The sequence below is a fragment of the Trachinotus anak genome, unplaced genomic scaffold (assembly GCF_046630095.1).
Source record: "Trachinotus anak isolate AG129_WGS33_773 ecotype Australia unplaced genomic scaffold, CSIRO_AGI_Tana_v1 ptg000019l, whole genome shotgun sequence".
Taxonomy (NCBI): domain Eukaryota; kingdom Metazoa; phylum Chordata; class Actinopteri; order Carangiformes; family Carangidae; genus Trachinotus; species Trachinotus anak.
The window spans coordinates 25,411,820-25,429,459 of NW_027273870.1; the positions used below are offsets into that span (position 1 = coordinate 25,411,820).

At 42.0% G+C, this 17,640-nt stretch overlaps 1 protein-coding gene across 1 annotated transcript in view; it reads left to right on the forward strand.

The window, feature by feature from the left end:
• Positions 1-3,206: 3,206 nt before the first annotated feature.
• LOC139635912 (zinc finger protein GLIS2-like) overlaps positions 3,207-17,640 on the forward strand; it is a 31,125-nt gene continuing 16,691 nt past the window's right edge. Inside the window, exon 1 of the mRNA XM_071503478.1 lies at positions 3,207-3,795. The gene's annotated coding sequence lies outside the window, so the exon portion shown is untranslated. The remainder of the gene's footprint in view (positions 3,796-17,640) is intronic.

A 17,640-nucleotide genomic window follows, 5' to 3' on the forward strand; every position in this document is an offset into this window, starting at 1 on the left:
TTTAATGTTTTTTTTCACATTTTGTTATGTTGCAACCTTATGCTTCATCAGTGCTACAGTCAATACCTCATAATGACAAATGAAAACAGAATTTTAGAAATTTTTGCAAATTTATTAAAAAGGAAAAACTGAAATATCACATCGTCATAAGTATTGAGATCCTTCGGGGTGGAACAAGTGGCAACCTCCACCAGCCAACACTGAGGTGCCAAAATTTTCAGTTCCACAAATGACCACTTGAGGCTGGCTCCCAAAGCGAATCAATCCTCATGGAGTCCCATGTTAAAATGCAGAAATAAACATGCTTTACAGCCTGGTACAAAAAACTGTTTTCAGCCGGAAATAGTTAATTCCCTCCTCCATGACAACTGTACAGGGGGTGAATTTTATTAAGGCTTAAAGTTCTGCAAAATTCGGTGGAGTCAGGCACTGCCAAGATGGCAATGGTGGAGCTGCACACTCTGAGCTTCAAAACCGCTCCTCAGAAACCCATGGGTTACATCGGCCACATCGTTATGGCCAGATGATTGGGTTGGAGCAACAGCGAAACGGCAAATATTGTAGGAGCTCCCTGTCAGAAGTGATGAGTATTGACGGTGATCCGAGGAGGGACAATCAACAACAGGACAAACCTGATCCAACTTGCAACTTACAGGATCTGCTAACGTTGTGGTGAACCTTCAGAGTCCATGCTGTGGCAGGTTGGAGCTTTTTGGTGGCACACAAAGGACCACTAGCATATTAGGCAGGTGTGGTCATACTTTTATGGCTCATCAGTGTATTACCTTAACAGTTTAACATGGTATAAAACAGAATCAACAGACATTCATACCTGAGATGTGCAGGATGAAGCCCATAAACAAACACCCAGTTTCTGCCAACAACATGGCTATTTCAGTCTCTAAACCTGTTTATCAGAAGAAGAGGAATGAATAACAGTATTTCTGTGGATGTCTTCAGAATGACTGCATTCATGCATAAAAAAAAGAAATAAAGCCATAACTCACCAGTCAAAACAGCAATGTTTCTCCTGTTTAAAGTCTGAAGAGGACAGAAGGGACTGGTACTTAGTGGACATGAGATGGCAAACAACATACAGCTCTGAGAACACAGCTTCACTTCCTTCCTCTTAAGTGAACAACTAATTATCTCAGTTAGTTTATGTTGCATTTTGATTTTCTTGATCCTATCTAGAGGCAGGACTTTTTTACCGTCATGTCTTCATGGTTTACCTTTGATAATGTTTCTTGAGAAAGGAAGCTGAGACATAACCTCCATGACTGTATAAAATGCCAACGTGTCTATCAGGATCTATCTATGTCTTGTTGGTTCTATTTTCTATATACGATACAATTTTCAATGTTTGTTTCTCCATAGAGAAGGTCACAAATTTCCAAGAAGCAAAACAACCAAATCATCTTTGATCTAAATTAAACTAACTATGGAAATATTTAAATAATGATGTTCAAAGGCATGGATTCGAAATGTGGTAAAAATTAGGTGTGTTATACATTTTTCCAAACCTGTGTATGTGATTTTAAACTCAAATAATCTAACATCCATTCTAACTTCTTAGAAATCACCACATTACTTGATGTGGACACAGTATATTTAATTTCCTAGCAACTTGTTTTTCACCAGAATGCATCTTCATGAATTTTCCAACATCAGTCTCACAGATAATATTATGCCTGCCAGGCAATGTGGCCTCAGGTCACCAAGTGTTTAACAAGCCTGAATGTGATAATCTGTGTATGTACTGTGTGTAATGTGCTGTACACCTAATAGCGTACACCTCTGCTGGCATTGGACCTCTGACATCTGGTCCTGCCGCTGTCTGATGGTGTTCATTGTCTCCCTCTAGTGGTTTTAAGTGGGAATTTACAATTCTACAAGTCTAGAAGATATTAAGCTCATGAGTTATGAACAGCTCTACCAAGAAGAGATTTATGCTCCAAACTTCTTACATGTTTTACATAACAAATTCAGACCCAAAGATATTTCACAAAAAGCAAAGATCAGAGGAATGTCTAAAAAAAAACAAACAAAAAACAAACAAAGACTAATGTGCTTTTTTCTACTTCGCTATCCCATCCTAGGACCCCTCAGATTTGGAGGGACCTGACCCTGGAGGCCACTGAACTAAAACTATAACATATATATATATATATATATATATATATTTGAACAAAACAAGTACTTTAACTTTTGGTACATTTAGCTGATTATGTGTCTGTACTTTTACTTATGTAAGAATTTTGTATGCAGGATTCTCATTTGTAATGGAATATTTTCACTTTGTCCTATGACTTATGTAAACGGTATGAGGACTGATCACCTCACATAATTCCCTTCATCACTCCACCAAACCTCCACCTGTTGGCTAATCAGCCAGAATAAGTGAAAACACCTGTGTGCGTGTGCAGAGCCTTCGGGGAAGTTTTTCACATTTTTATGCGACAGCCAGGGCCAGAGGCATATTGTTCTCAGGTTATCCATCGGTCCCATTCTCGAGGACACGACATCTCAGTAACGCCTTGATGGAACTTCTTCAAATCTGGCACAAACGTTCACTTGGACTGATTCGATTTTAGTCAAAAGTGAAAGGTCGAGGTCACGGTGACATCACAAAACATGATTTTGGCCTTTTAATTAATCTGTAACAGAATAAGACAAAAAAGTAATTTCTTCAAATTTGGTACAAACTTCCACTGGGACTCAAGGGGATAAAGTGATTAGATTTTGGTGGTCAAAGGTCAAAGGTCAAGGTCAGTGTGACCTCATAAAACACTTACAGCCAGTACTCAAGACTTCACACAACAATTATGAGAGAATTTCCCACAAATGGTTGTTATTTTAGATGACTCTGGATAAACAGGGATGTAATTTGAAACTCGTCAGAGTGGGAGACACACAGCGGTGAGTCAGTAATTCTGGTTTCAACTCTGTCTTAAAGCAATACCCATCTTTTTAAGATTTATCAGTGGCTGTGATTTTGTCTGAGGTTTACTTCAGCAGAACTCTAAAATGTATTTAAAAGTAGGAGATTTTTTTATATTTTATTACAGTAACTCATAACTCTTTCAGTGGGGCTATATGGATGTGTGAGTATTGTCTAAGACAGACTTGAGAAATGTGAACCTACTGTACTCTTCAAACTTTAAACACACACACACACACACACACACACACACACACACACAGCACAAGTTCAGACTATCGTGAGAGTCAACAGCTGGAGGTTGGATCTCTTTCCTCGCATTTCTCTCTCTCTCTCTCTGCGTCGCTCCACCTCAGTCTCTCTCACCCGTCCTCCGTCAGTGTCTCTCCACCCCTCTCTCTCCCACTCAGACAGCCTCTTCCCTCCTCTCCGCCGCTCTTGAAGCTCAGTTGACCAGCGTCGCAACCGAGCGATGCGCCTCCAGGAGAACCTCTCCACCCTCACACGTGATTTAGTTTATCCCCCCTCTTTCTTCACCTTGCGTCAGTCTTAATTTTGAGAGAGAACTACTCACAGGACAAGGTTTTCGATTGCTTATCTGAAAACTGACCTCTCGCTCCCCCCTCTTGAACGATCCCCTGTGGGAGGATTTGCTTTTATTTTGAAATCAGCCGGTGAAAACTGATCATTTGGTCGAAGATGGTACAGGAAACGCCGGACAAACTCGCTTGATTTTTTTTTTTTTTTTTTGGTAAACTGTGTCCTCGGTTGTGTCTATTGGAGGCTCGAAAGCATCTTCAGGGAGACCACAGGGAGCAGAGGAGGCTGTTTGACTGTCTACAGGCTGTTACACGGTAAATGACAACGAGACTAAACTGCTGGCTTGACCTCTTTATCCTAACAGAAGATCAGTCTAACAATCCTATATGTTCCTCCATTGCCTCTCAAATGTGTCTGTGCTGCTCAGGCATTAGTTTGATGCTGCACTCAGTTTTCTTCTATCTGCTATGACACCACCAGACCCCGACCATGGTAGAAATTACATGGGGATTTAATGATTTTAACCTTTATGGAAAATCCTGTTACATGCAATGTGGATTTTCATTTGTCTGTTGAAAGTTTCAAAAGTCGGTCCAAAGGTGGGGTCCAAACGGTCTCAGACTTTTTAAAGTACTATAAAACAGCTGTTTGTGCTACATGGTATATGTAGTGTATGTGTATGCATTTGGTGAAATGTAGAAAAAGCTGTAATTTGAGTGAAAATGTACATGATTTGTGTTTAAGTTGATGTCCCTTAGTTATGAACATATCCTAGTAGCCATGACAGTTATTTGAAGTAGGCACAAGTTGACAGAAGAGTTTTTTGTCAACAAAATTAAAACTAGCAAAAGTGCAGATTTTTTCCACATACGGTGTCCCCCAAGGGTCTCTCTGGGGCCCTCTATTATTCTCCTTATAAACCTGTTGGAATGGAAACTTAGATAACTTTAGATAACCCCAGACAACAGGCAGCTCCTGATAGGTAATGCCCCCTGAATGTGTGTGTGGAAGAACAGCACATGTATTACATTATTCTCCTGTGAGCAAGTCATATTACATTTAAACAAAAAAAATAAGTCAATTAATTGATTAGTCAATTAAAAGAAAGTTAATCGACAACTCTTTTCATGATTGATTTATTGTTGAAAATACAAATATCTGCTGGTTATAGCCTCTAAAATGTGAGAATTTGCTGCTTTTGTTTTTCTTATATGATAGTAAACTCATCTGTATCAAAAGTTTTGGACTAAGAAATTTTATGGACAAAAGAATCAATTGAGAAAATAAGCGACTCATTAACTGATAATGGAAATAATTATTTGCCACACTAGTTCTGTTCTCTTCTTTTGGCTCATCTCAGATTTGGAGCTTCTCAGGGTTCTATCCTGGGCCCTCTGTTATTCTCTTAACATGTATGTATGGTCAGAGGAATATGAATATGAACGTGTGGAGATGGGGTTTCACTTGCTATTCAGTTCCGATATTGGGGTATTTTGCACTTACAAGCAACAAAAAGGTGCGAGGGTCTGTGTGTGGCCTTACTAGGCAGTGTTTCAGTTTGTATATAATCTTGCTCTGGGACCTTTGAGTAAGACATGGTCCTTCTGACCACATGGACTGAGTGGAGAAGGGTGGAGACAAGACCTTTGCTTCCCTTGTTTTCCTCTCAGAAGTTTGGGTCATCAAATCCCACAAGTCCTCCACCCCCGTGACACCAACATGACTCCTTATCCTCCCTTTAGTATGAAACACCCCTTCATTAGAAAAACGTCCTAACTCCAGCTGCACTGATTTTCATGCTCTCACTTTAACTGAAACTCCATGGGGTCCCAAGAGGCAGGGCAGGTTTTGGGGAGTGACCCATAAGTGCACAGGAACCACTCAAACTTCTTACTGATTTTTCTGTGATGCATCATGGTGGACAGGGCGAGGAGTTTTTGAGAATGTGAGGTTTTCGTGCGATGGCAGTGATGTGCAGGTTGCAGGCTCGTTGCATCATGCTGTTCTCTGAAGGTTGGAGAAACGCTCATGGATGGATTTTAGAAAAGGCCCAGAGCCAAGCAAACTCCTTTCCTGTTGTTGTTGGGCGCGTCTGCTTTGCAGCCCCCTTCCACCCACACTGTCTGCTACAGGGTGGGAGGCTGCTCATGCAAATGGCATACTGTATGTCTGTGTGTACGTGTGTTTGTATGAGTGTTAAAATAGTGTGTATGTAGAAAGAAAGGAGGGATGGAAGGAAGAATGATAGAGGGATAGGGGAAATAAGAGCGGTAGAAGGAGAGTGCGAATGAAGTGAGGGAAGGAAGAAAGTGAAGTAATGAAAAAAGCTGAGAGAAAGAAACATGTTAGGTAAAGAAAGAAATGGCAAAACAATTCCAGACAAAACCCACCTGAAAAAGTGAAAGAAGAAAAAAGGAGATTAATAAAGTGGAGTATAAGTGCAGAGAAAAAAAGCAAAGGATGTAAACAATAGAAGAAAGAAGGAATGATAGGAAGAAGGAGAGAAACAAAGATGATAGGAAGAAAGAGGAAGAAGAATAGAAGAAGAACAGAGATGTAAAGGAAAGAAAGAAGTAGGTAAAGGAAGTCAAAGAAAGAAAGCAAAGATGGAGAGAAAGTAAAATATAAGTAGGAAGAATTTGGGAAAAAAGAACAAAAATGGCAAAAGGAATGAAGGAAGCAAGGAAAGATAAATACTGAAGAAATAAGTGTGAAAAAGGTGAGTAAAGGAAACAGTGGAGTAAGCCAAGAAAAAAGATGAAGGAAGCAAACCTCAAGAAAGAAGGAATGGTGAAAGGGATGACAGAAAGAAAAAGATAAAAGAAAGAAAAATAGGGGGAAAAGAAAGCAAGAAAGCAGGATGGACAAAATGACAGAAGCCAGGAAGAAGAAAAAGGAGGAGAAAGGAAAAGGAAGGAAGGAAAGAGGTGAAAGAAGGTGGAAAAAAATACAAGGTGAGATAAGGAAGAAAGAAGGTGAAGTAAAAGACAGAAAGAAAGAAAGAAAGAAAGAAACCAAACTGCTGGTGTACAGCTGAAAAGGGAGTAGAGGGAGACCTGTGATGACCCTCTTCCTCCCACTCCATCACTCTCCTCCTCCTCATACCTCCAGCCCCACCTGGACCCCCTTCCCTCCCCACCCCCCACTGAAGCCCCCCATGTGGCTGCTGGACTCGGCCCTCCGTTGTCTCCCTACTTTCGCTGCTGTTTGTACATGATGGGTTCAGCGGGTTCAGCCCAGCTATAAAAGCTCCACTCCCCCTCTTTCTCCCCTGCGGCACAGGCAGGAGTTAGCAGGACTCATATGGGAGGAGGGTGGGAGGTGGTGGTGGTGGTGGAGGAGGAGGCCTCCCCTGGTTCTCCTCTTTTACATAACTCATTTCAACTTTTTTTTTCCTCCTCTCCTCTCCTCTCCTCTGGCTCGCTGGCTGGCTGTGGTATCGTTTTTGGGCCCAGCCCTGGGCCAGACATTCATTTTTCTCCTCTTAGTTTCTAACCACTAACTAACCACTGGCTCCCTGCATCTCCCCCCTCCTCCTCCTCCATCTGAGGAATGTCTTATTCACCTCCTCTCTCTGTCTTCCTCCTCTTGATTCCTACATGCCAAAAGCTCACATGCGTCTGTGCCAACATCTGCGAATAAACAGACGAATGCACACACACATGCTTTGAGCACAGATAGCACGAACTTTGCCAACATGCCGACGCAGTTCAGTAAACACAGAGACATGTGCATGCACAAAAAGCAACCCCCCCCCCCCTCCCCCACCCCACCCCATCAGTATGTGCCGACCACCTGTGAGGGTACACACACATCCATAAACCTCCCTTTCTTCTCCCTCTCTTTTCCGTTATCCTCCTGAGAGCCCAGCGCCGGGGCCTTCACTTCCAAACCAAACATAGACCAAATTCCGCAAACCCCACCCCAGCACCCCCCTCCATCACTCCCCCTTCACCCTCTCTCTCTCTCCCCTTCTTATTCTCCTCTCCCCTCCCTCCCACTTGCTGCCTCCCTCTCTCTCTCTTTCTTCTTTTTCTTTTAGGTCTGTGTTTGAGGAAGGAGGCGAATGAAAAAGGCCTGACAGAGAGAGGGAGTGAATCCGGAGCAAAAGAAAAGGAGAGGAAAAATGGATAAAGAGACAAATATGTCTTGGCAAAGATGGGAATAATGATTGTAAAGGAGGGATCAAGTGGCATGGCAGATGGGCGTAGGATCAGAGATGGGCAGAAATGGTCCATAGATGTGGACTACAATGGACAGGCTGTCTTATTTCTCTCCTTTTTTCATCTCTCTCTTTACCCGTGGCTGCTTTGATGATGTTGAACCATTGCTTTGCTGCCACTATCGCACCACTAGGGCCGCAGCTAACTGATCGTGTGTAATCAGACGGTTGTTTCTTCAAATAATCAATTGATCATCTAGTCCTTAGTGAAAACTGCCCCTCACAGTTTCCCAGATCCAAAGGCGACGCCTTTAAATTAGTTGTTTTGTCAGACCAACTATGCAAAGCCCAGAGAGACTTCATTTACAGTGATGTAAAGAGAAAAGCAGGAAGTCCTCCAGAGACTAGAATCAGTGTATCTCTAACAGTTTTGCTCGATAAATGACTCACATGGCAATTATCAAAATTGTTGTTGTTGATTAATTTTCTGTTTAATTGTTTCCGCACTTGATATAATGGACAGAAACGAAAGCTTGAATGGAATAAAGCACAATAGTAGGTGTAAACACTGTAGGTGGTGGTTGGAGATTGATGGCATTGGCAGCCTGTTGAGTTAGTTGCAACATCATTCCCAGACAAGAAAGTCAATATTGGACAATTCTGGAAAAGCCAGGATTACATTCAATGACTGTGTTTGAATTTATTTATTTATTTTTTTCACATCCAGCATTTTTAAATTTGCTACTTTGTGCAACATCTGCCACACGGGTTGTAAAAAGATTGTTGTCATGGCAAATGGCTGTCAAATGGTCAGTGTCAGGCAACTAAAACACTAAGGTTTTAAGGTTAGTGCTAACTGCTGTAGGACCTTATGATAGAATATCAGTATTTCAATATACTGAATAACATACTGAATGATGCTTTCACACCATCTTTTAATGTACAGCAGTTCAAACTTGTTTTCTATGCTTATTCCCTCTCTGCCAATCTGCCTCTCTTGCTTCAACTATGTTGCTCACTTTTCATGGCTCCTGTTCTCTCCTTATCCCTTTGCTTTCATCAACTCCTTCCTCACCCTTAAGGTGGAAAAACTCCATCCTGTTTTGTTGAGATTCAGCCCCGCATACGCAGAGCTACTTCACACTGATCCGCAGAAATCAGGATGAATTTGGGAGGTAGGAAACTGCAGCGTTTATTTACCTGTGTAGCAGCTTTTCCCCGCCCTCACAAGTGCTTGCTGGCAGGATGGAAAAGCTTTAAGGTGGTTTGACCCTGAAACCGCAGTAGAAATGAGGACAAATTGGATTTTTTTTTCAAATGGCATGTAACTCCTATACACAGAGACCATTGAATACCAGCTCTGCAGGACTCATAATGCCCGTTAGCATTAAAACGTTATTGATTCTTCCTGCTTAACTCTCTGCTGACTCTTTTCCAGCTCATTACTCTGTTATATGATGGAGCCCTTTTCCTTTCTCTCCTTCTTTGTTTCCCCTCTGAGAATGAGAGGAAGGGCCTACAGTACAGCTGGGATTGGTTATTATTTACTGACTTGGCACACGCACACACACACACACACACACACACACACACACACACACACACACACACGCATACACACACAGTGGAAACAAATTGGGTGAATCTGCTCTGCACGTAGGAATGTGAGGCGCATGTGTTTGTGTGTTTTAGGTCTGGATGACAGAGCTGAGGGAATGAAAGAGGGATGTAGAGAAAGAAAGAAAGAAAGAAAGGAAAAAGAAAGACATAAGGAAGGAGAAAGACAAAGCGGAAAGAAAGAGAAGGAAAATGAGTGAGAGAGAGAGAGAGGAGAGAGAGTTTGATTTCTGGGATACAGACTGATCTTGGCCTCGTCTGTCATCAAAGGTTAAAAACACTTTTCTCCCTCAGTCTTTCCCTCTCTCTTCACCAACCCCCCTCCTTCCTTTCTCTGTCTTTTATTTCCTAATGTTCCTTCCCTCTTTCTTCCTCTCCGTCTTCATACCTTCAGCGCAACCCAGAATATCTGCACTCAGTCTTTGCTCGACATCCCCTGGACCTCTCCTTCATCCTCCTCTCCATCTTTAGTCTTTCTCTTTCCCTCAGTCCTCAGAGGGCGGCGGTGGATGAAAGGATCGTGGAGGGTGGGGGTTTCTGTTGCTCCGCTGGCTGATGGTGAGGAATTACAGGGAGGGAAAGCAGAAAAGAGAAGTGAAGAGGTTTCTGTGTTGACCTTGTCCCGCTGCCAAGCGGTTGGATGGAGGTGGTGCAAGGGATTATGGGTGGGGGTTATGAGTGAGGAGAAGGTATAGGGAGAGAAATAAATGAAGAGGGAAAAAGAGGAGAGTGGGAGAACTACTATTACACAAGAAAAATAGATTAGGAGGGGGGAAGTCATGGTGGGAGAATGAGATACAAACAAAACAGCTTAAAAACAAGGATTCTAATACAGAAATAAACGCACACCCCCTCCCCTACCCTCACCCCCCTCCCTGAGGTGTAATTGCTGCGATCTGTTCAGTGTTATGCCATCGTCTTGTCCTTCACTACAGTACAGTGTTTGGGTTTGTGTCTTTCCCAGACTCCCTCACCAAATATAGTTTCAGAGTTGCAATGATTTATATAATTCTTTAAATAAAACTTCATTGACCTTTATAACATAGACTTTCACTAAACACTATTAAGTTGTTCCTGATTGGTGGGCAGCTGCTGTTAAGATTATGTCAAAGGGTTAAACAGTTAAATCGCTGTTGTTAATCAGGGATCAGAGTATATGAAACTTCAGTCAACCACAACAACTGTGGTTCTGCTTGATGTTACCAAACGATGAATCAGACTTCACCATGTGTTGACTATAGAGAAATCGTAAAAGAGCTATTTGTAAGTTTTGCGATTGCTACATAGCCAACATTAGCACTAACAGCTGTGCACTCACTAGTCTAGAAGAAACATAGTTCAGGATCAAACTTCATTCTTTTACTCACCAACAGCTGTCTCCAGCAGTGGAGAGAACCGCCAGTGTTAACTCTTGCCTCAATCATGTCTTTTCTTCTACTGAAGTTAGCATGCTAAGCAGCTAACCCCGGCTCCTCTCGACACTTTCCAATAGCGACTCACTGTAGCCTCCAATCTGCCCTGGAGAGGTAGCGCTGCTCAGAGGATGTATCATAACACTGACTGAGGCTCTTGTCAAGTGACAATCACCATCATCTGCTCCGCTGAGAAACTACATTTGGCGGCAGAGAAAACTTACAAATAACCCCCTGAAAGCAGGAATAATTGACTCTTGGCCTCTTGGAGGGTACAGACTTAACTGTATGAACACAGCTCTGAGATGTTACCTACTCATTAAACTGTAAGTGACAAATGTGTCAGCACACAATGCACATCTGACGAACATGGATCAACGTTAGCATTCATTTGGATTTGTGTTTCTGGCCCTTTTAAGTCCAATATTCACTCTGACTTTAGTTCTGTTTTTGGTCTGCACCTACTCAGGCTCTTTACCTACTAAATTGGATATAATTATCCAGCTACAGTCGCAAACCTGCTGTTTGGTGAAGGGCTTATGTAGCCTACAGTGGGTTTAACAAAGCTTTCTGGCTGAAAACAGCTGCTGGGTGAGGCTGGAAACAACACAGAGCAGCGAGGCTGAACTACAACAGTGAAGTCAAAACAACCAGCTCAAAGATGCCAAACTGCTCCACGGAGCTAAAGGCAACCGCAGGGTTGGGGATGATTCTCTGTCGACCCCTTTCACGTTACACAGTCATTTGACCCATCATTGATATAATAATATCAATTAGCGCAGACATGAAGGAAGCAGCCACCACCTTAGCAGGAGAGGAAGATTGTCCATACAAGACTTGCTCCAAACTGGTATCATCTCAAAGTTTGTATATTTTGACTATACATGGTTAAGTTCATCTTTGCAGAGGGATGAACTGCGATTAGATGGGTTTATCTTTTATTACAGCCCCAGCTGATCTCCTCTCGATTCGTACAACTCCCATCTGACTCCAGATATTTGTCTTTTGTCCCCTGTTTGTCTTAAAATGAACTCTATTGACTTCCTTCTCTTATCCTAACTGTCTGCTTCCAACATTTTTAAAGATAGTTTTCATTTCCATCTCCACTCAGTTAATTGCAGGAGTTACCAGCATTTTGCAGTAAAAATTTGTCATTCACCAATTACTGACAAACTGCCTCGTACACTGTAGCTAGAGTTTCCACATTTTCCAACATCGTGTTCAACAACCCAGAGATTATGTCTGAACTTGTTCCACTCTGTAACTGTGGACAGGAAATACAACAGTTTTTGCAGTTAAGAAAAATGGAGCTCAGACTCTTACTGAGAATGCAACATGTGTCAAGGCTGCATTGCATTCTGGTCTATTGGCGCTTCTCTCTGTAGGAAAAAAAAAAAAACGAGAAGAAGAACTAATACCAAAAAATCATTTAGTGTTAACATATTTCACAGAAAAATGTTTTCCTTTAAACAATCTCACTTTAGGCACTAAGAAAAAAATATTCCATAAATGCAACCCCAAAGATACATCACCACTCCCTGTGCTTTTTACATCTAACTTTGCTCCGTTCAACCTAGAAATGAATTGGTTAGACAGTCTAATAATAATTTGATCTAATCTATAGTACTTATTTTAGTAAGCAGTAAAAGATTAATTTCCGATTGCTTTACTTTACCCTATTTAGCATTTGGAAGCAGTAGACCAACATTTCATAAATAGTTTGTAATGTAGTAAGAACATTTTTGAGTATTCATTATAACATTGTCCTTTTCCAGTTTGTGTCAGGTTTGTAACACTACAAAGAATTGAAACATCCAGGGACATTGTTGTCTGGCTGCAGGCTGACGGGGAGGGTTGGTCTGAGCTCTACGGCTGTAAATCAAGCCCGTGATCTTAGTCTTCAGGTGCATTCACACTGTATTTTAGCTCCCACTCACTTCTGTGAGGTAGGGGGGTAGATGCATTCACTTCTGGTAACAAGTTCACCTGCCTCTTTACTTTCACGAGGAGTTCAAACTAATTGGAGGCTGACAGGCAAAACTGTAAGGTGTCGAGGGGGGGGGGTTAAACTCAACACATACACAGAAACATTCCCATGTGTCTGTTGATGATTTTCATACCTTATTGTTTTTGTTGGTTAAGTTTCATTTCAGTAAATGACATTGTTTACATATGTGTTGGGCATGGAAACCTTCCGTGTCGCATTCTTTGAACCAGTTTGTGACAAGTGTTAAATGTTATTATCATATTAAGTCCAGTTTGTGAGCAGCCAGTTCAACTAACTTTGTTAAACTGAATCACTAAAATTAGTTTAGTGGTATACAGAGAATCTGGAAAGAGCTTTTTTTTTTTTCAAGTAAAGAACTAAATAATCCCTGTTTTTGAGTGATTACTCCCCCGCTCCTCCTCCCTTGACAGCCGCCACCACTCCCCTCCTAAGTGGTGAAGACGCCAGTGTCAGTGTGAGAGACAGTGCAGGCTCTACTGGTGGCGATTGCAGACTGGCCCTGCAGAGTTGCATCACTTAGCGCTGCCGAGACGCAAGAGAAAGAAAAAGAGAGAGGGAGGGAGTGAGGATAATACTGAGGCAAATAATGGGAGAAGTGTGAGGAGAGGAAAGGGTGGGAGCCCACGTCTGACTCCCACAGCTTCCCTCCCTGTTGTCTCCTGTTTTCACCGCCTGTCTGCCCAGATGATGCCACTTTTTCTTGTCCCGAGGAAAATCCACTCTCCTGAAGGCTGCCATAAAGAACGTGCTGTGAATCACAGCTGACATCATATAAAACACTGGTTCAACACATTCACAAGTTGTGAACACTGACAGTAAATTTCCTTTCTGCTGCCGTGGCGGCAGAAACCACTTTAGTGCAGTGGCAGTGGTTGTGTTTTTGTGACTTGAGTTTGAAACATGATACAGTCATTAGTGTTGGATGATGCTCATAGGTCTGGGTTCTTGAAAACAGTCAAAAACATACAGTATTGTGTAATTTGAAAAAAAAACTTGGATTTCAGTAAGAAGAGAAGAACTCTTGTTTTTATTCCACTTAAGAAAAAAACCCCCAAAAAACTTTGGCTTTTTTTTTTTTTGTCGTCTCCATCTCACCGCAGACTGTGTGGTAAGAGAAACCCCTTGGTGTTTTCTCCATGATTCTTATCCCATGTCTGTGTCCTCAGAACCCCTTTTTTGTCCTCAATGCAAACCACTCTTTGTTTTTGTCCGCTGCTTGTCCGAGCAGGTGTCCACTTTCAGCCAATCGCAGACATTTCCCATGAACAATCATCAACCCTTCAGTCAGTCTCTCTCCTCCTGTGTCTGTATCTGAGTCACAAAAACAACGTCTCCTGCCATCGTTGCTGTTGCAGCAGGGTTGCATAATACCTTATAAGGACGTAGGATGGAAAGATCAAAGGATGCAACCCTTAAAAAAAACAAGGACTGGCATCATTCCTAGAGTGATGGACTGTCTTGTGTTGCTCCTCCCTTTTTCTAGAAGTTTCCCTGCTTGCACATCAAACACTAAAATCCACTTCCCTGAAATACCCTGAAATACCAACTTTTAAAACCAACTTTTCTTTCTCCGATCCTTCTCTTGAGTTGAGAAACATGAGATTCAGTCTCCTAAATTTTACGCTTCACCTTTTCCTTAATTAATCAAAAGTATTTTATGTTTAGAAAAGGAGGACAAACGATGGAATAAGGAGAAAAATAAATGATGTTTAATGACACATACATCCACAAAGACGTGCCATACCCTGAAGTCAAGAATGTCTTTTTAAAAAAAATAATAATCTATGACAGAATGGCAAGAAGTGGACGAGAAAAATAGAAAAGGGACTTCAAAAATGCACTGAAGAATAAAAAATGAGAGAGAAGAAAAAGGAGTGGGAGGTGCAGAGGGCCGCGGAGAGGGGAGGAGAACGGGAGAGGTATGCTCTGCTGGAGGACTGGGAGAGGAAAACCACAGGAAGGAGTGAGAGGGAGGGAAGTAAAGAGAGACAGGAGTAAAAAAAAAAAACAGGGAGGAAGAGGCCAGACCAGGGCGCTGTGGAAGCAAAGGTTTCCTGTGAGAGGAGGAAAAACTCTTGTGTGTGTGTTACACCCAAGGGACAGCCACTCTGTGTATGTGTCTCTATACTGTTTTACATATAATTTTGTGAAACATGTTTTAGTTTCTTGTGTTTCCATGAGAAGCTATCATTTTTAGCGACTGTTTTTTAAAATTTGGTGTGTATTTGCATGTTGCATGTGTATACGCATGTGTATACTGTGTGCGTTAAAAACTCCAGTGCCTCCACATGAGGGTATCAACAACACTGTGTTTGTATGTGTGAACTACTTTATATATAACTGTGTTGTCTGCAAATGTTTCTAAGTGTAAAGTGATGTTTATTTGTATGTACAAGTGTGTATGCATGTGTATTTGTGCACTAAATAGCTGCATTCCTCAGAATATGGGTGTTACCAAATGCATATGTGCACATGCACATGGTCTGTGCTGCCTGTGTTTTTGTGCGTGAGCTTGTATTGCTATCTCTGTGAGGACTAACTTCTGAGTACCAGCGTTGTGAGGACAGGTCTGGATAGTGAGGACACTTTGTTTGGTCTTCACCACTTCAAAGGACAGACTGAAGGTTCAGACTTGGCTTTAAGGTCAGGGTAGGGGCTAGGCGTTTAGTTGAGACAGTTATTGTTAGGGACTTGGGTGCAATTTGTCATAAAGGGTCCTCACAAGTATAGACAGACGTGTGTGTGTGTGTGTGTGTGTGTGTGTGTGTGTGTGTGTGTGTGTGTGTGTGTGTGTGTGTGTGTGTGTGTCACTATATGTGACTGTGTGCAAGTGTGTGAACAGTCAGAGTATGTGTTTTGCTAGGCAGTAGGGGATCCATAAGAGGGTCCGGGCATGCTGCCCAAACACAGGTCATTGAGGGAAAAGAGGGGGTGGAGCTGCTGGAGGTGGGGGGCTCACGTGTGGTTATGATTCTTGCGCATGTCTGGTGTGACTTCAGTCTGCATGCGTGCCTCGATACATATGGTCCTGTATGTGCGTGTCTTCACAATACTTCCAAATAGCAGAGTGTGTGTGTGTGTGTGTGTGTGTGTGAGAGAGAGAGAGAAGTCAACGAGGTTGCCGTGGAATGTGAAACCAGTGTGGTGAGGTAGCTGGCAGGCCGGCAGAAGGACCTAAACACTGACTTCATTGTGGTTTAGCCTCTGCCTCATATTATGTCGGGGGATCCTGTCGGTGATTGTGGAAGAATTTGTGGTGACAGCAAGTTTAGAAGTTAAAGAGGTGTACATGTAGCTGGAAAGTTGCCGGTTTGAATCCAGTCAGTGAAAGTAAATTAAGAATGCTCTTGCTGCCAGCTATCATTAAAGAGCCATACAGCGAGACACCCAATAGAGGTTTTGCAGTTGTGTCACAAATCTACTTGCAGCCCACGTCTGGCGCCATTTAGGAGGTCCACTGGAGGCAAACTGGCTAAATATACAGTATAACTACTGTCTAGAAAAACAGACACCTGAAAACATATCTGTGCTGTGTGTGTAAGGTTTCAAATGAAAGCTTATTTTAGCTTACTTTAGCTTAGCTTAACTTAGCTTGGCGTAAAGACTTGAGGGGGAAAACAGCTAGTTGTCCAAAGATTGACAACCTACCTACTAGCATCTCTAAAACTCACAAATGAACAGTGTCTTGTGTACATAAACAGATATTTAAACTGATAAATTGTGATTTCCTTTCCTTCACATTATCACTCCTCTCATTTAACTCTCCCCGTGAGAGTGAATAAGCATATTTCCCAGAATCTCAAACCAATTCTTTAACGGTTGTTTTAGCCTTACAGCTACTCCATCCAAGTATAGTATGAACTTTAGAAAAAGTTCTCAAGGTTGGCCTAAAGGATATTTTTAATTAGGTTATTTAAGAATTTTGACTTATGATCAAAATGAACTTATCAGTGCTTTCTGGCAGACAGTAATTTTAAAGCCAATCCCATTACTTAATTACCTGATATGTCTTTGACATTTCTGGACCACAACTTCTTATTACTTAATGGCAGATCAGACAAATTGGTGGAAGATATTAGCTTTGCCAGTGTATCACTCAGGGCTCTATTCTTCACCAGTGGTAGCTCCTGCTATTTCAACGACGGTGAGTGATGGTAAATCGAGTGGATATTAGCAGAGGTGTTCTTAAAACAAACAGAGGACTGAGGATGTTCTGGGCAGCTCTCAGGTGTAAAAATTTTCTAACAGTGTGACTGAGACGCAGGATGTTCCTGAAAAACATGTGCGTGTGCTGTGTCAACTTTCCCAGCAGCTGTCAAGCATTTCCCTGCAGGTTTGGTCCATTTCACTGCAGAGTTTTCTGCCTTTGGTTTCTTCCTGTGAGATTTTTTTTCACTTTGAAGCAGATATCTGGATCTTGAGTCATTGGGTCTAACAGGACCTTACGAGTTGAGTCATAGACCAGTGTAGCTTTTTGTCTCATGCTTCATCCAGAGTATCATACTGCCATGGGTGGAAAAATACTGCAAAATCTCCTTTAGCCCGTCAGTGAAGGCGGACCACAGAAATGTAGAGGATCACAATAACAAACCCACATCATAATGTTCCTCAGAGGTTTCTCCCTCACGAACACGGCAACAACTTGAATTCATGACGCAGCATTTGACCCTCCTGTTTCTCCACACTAAAATCTAAATAGAAGTAAACCTGGTCTATATTTTCAATGCAGTTTGTACAAGGAAAATCCACAGATTTTAATCTTGGCTTTTTTAAGTAAACACACTCTTAAGACTGTGTACACACCAAAGAAAGGTCTTGGTGTTATGAGTCACATACACAGGAGATCTGTGGTTATATCTCTTGTTTTCATCTATCCATTCCCAGCTCACTCAGCTACTGACATGATAGGCCTTTGTCACAGCAGACATTTTGAGTCTTCATGGTAGGAAAAGCACATGTG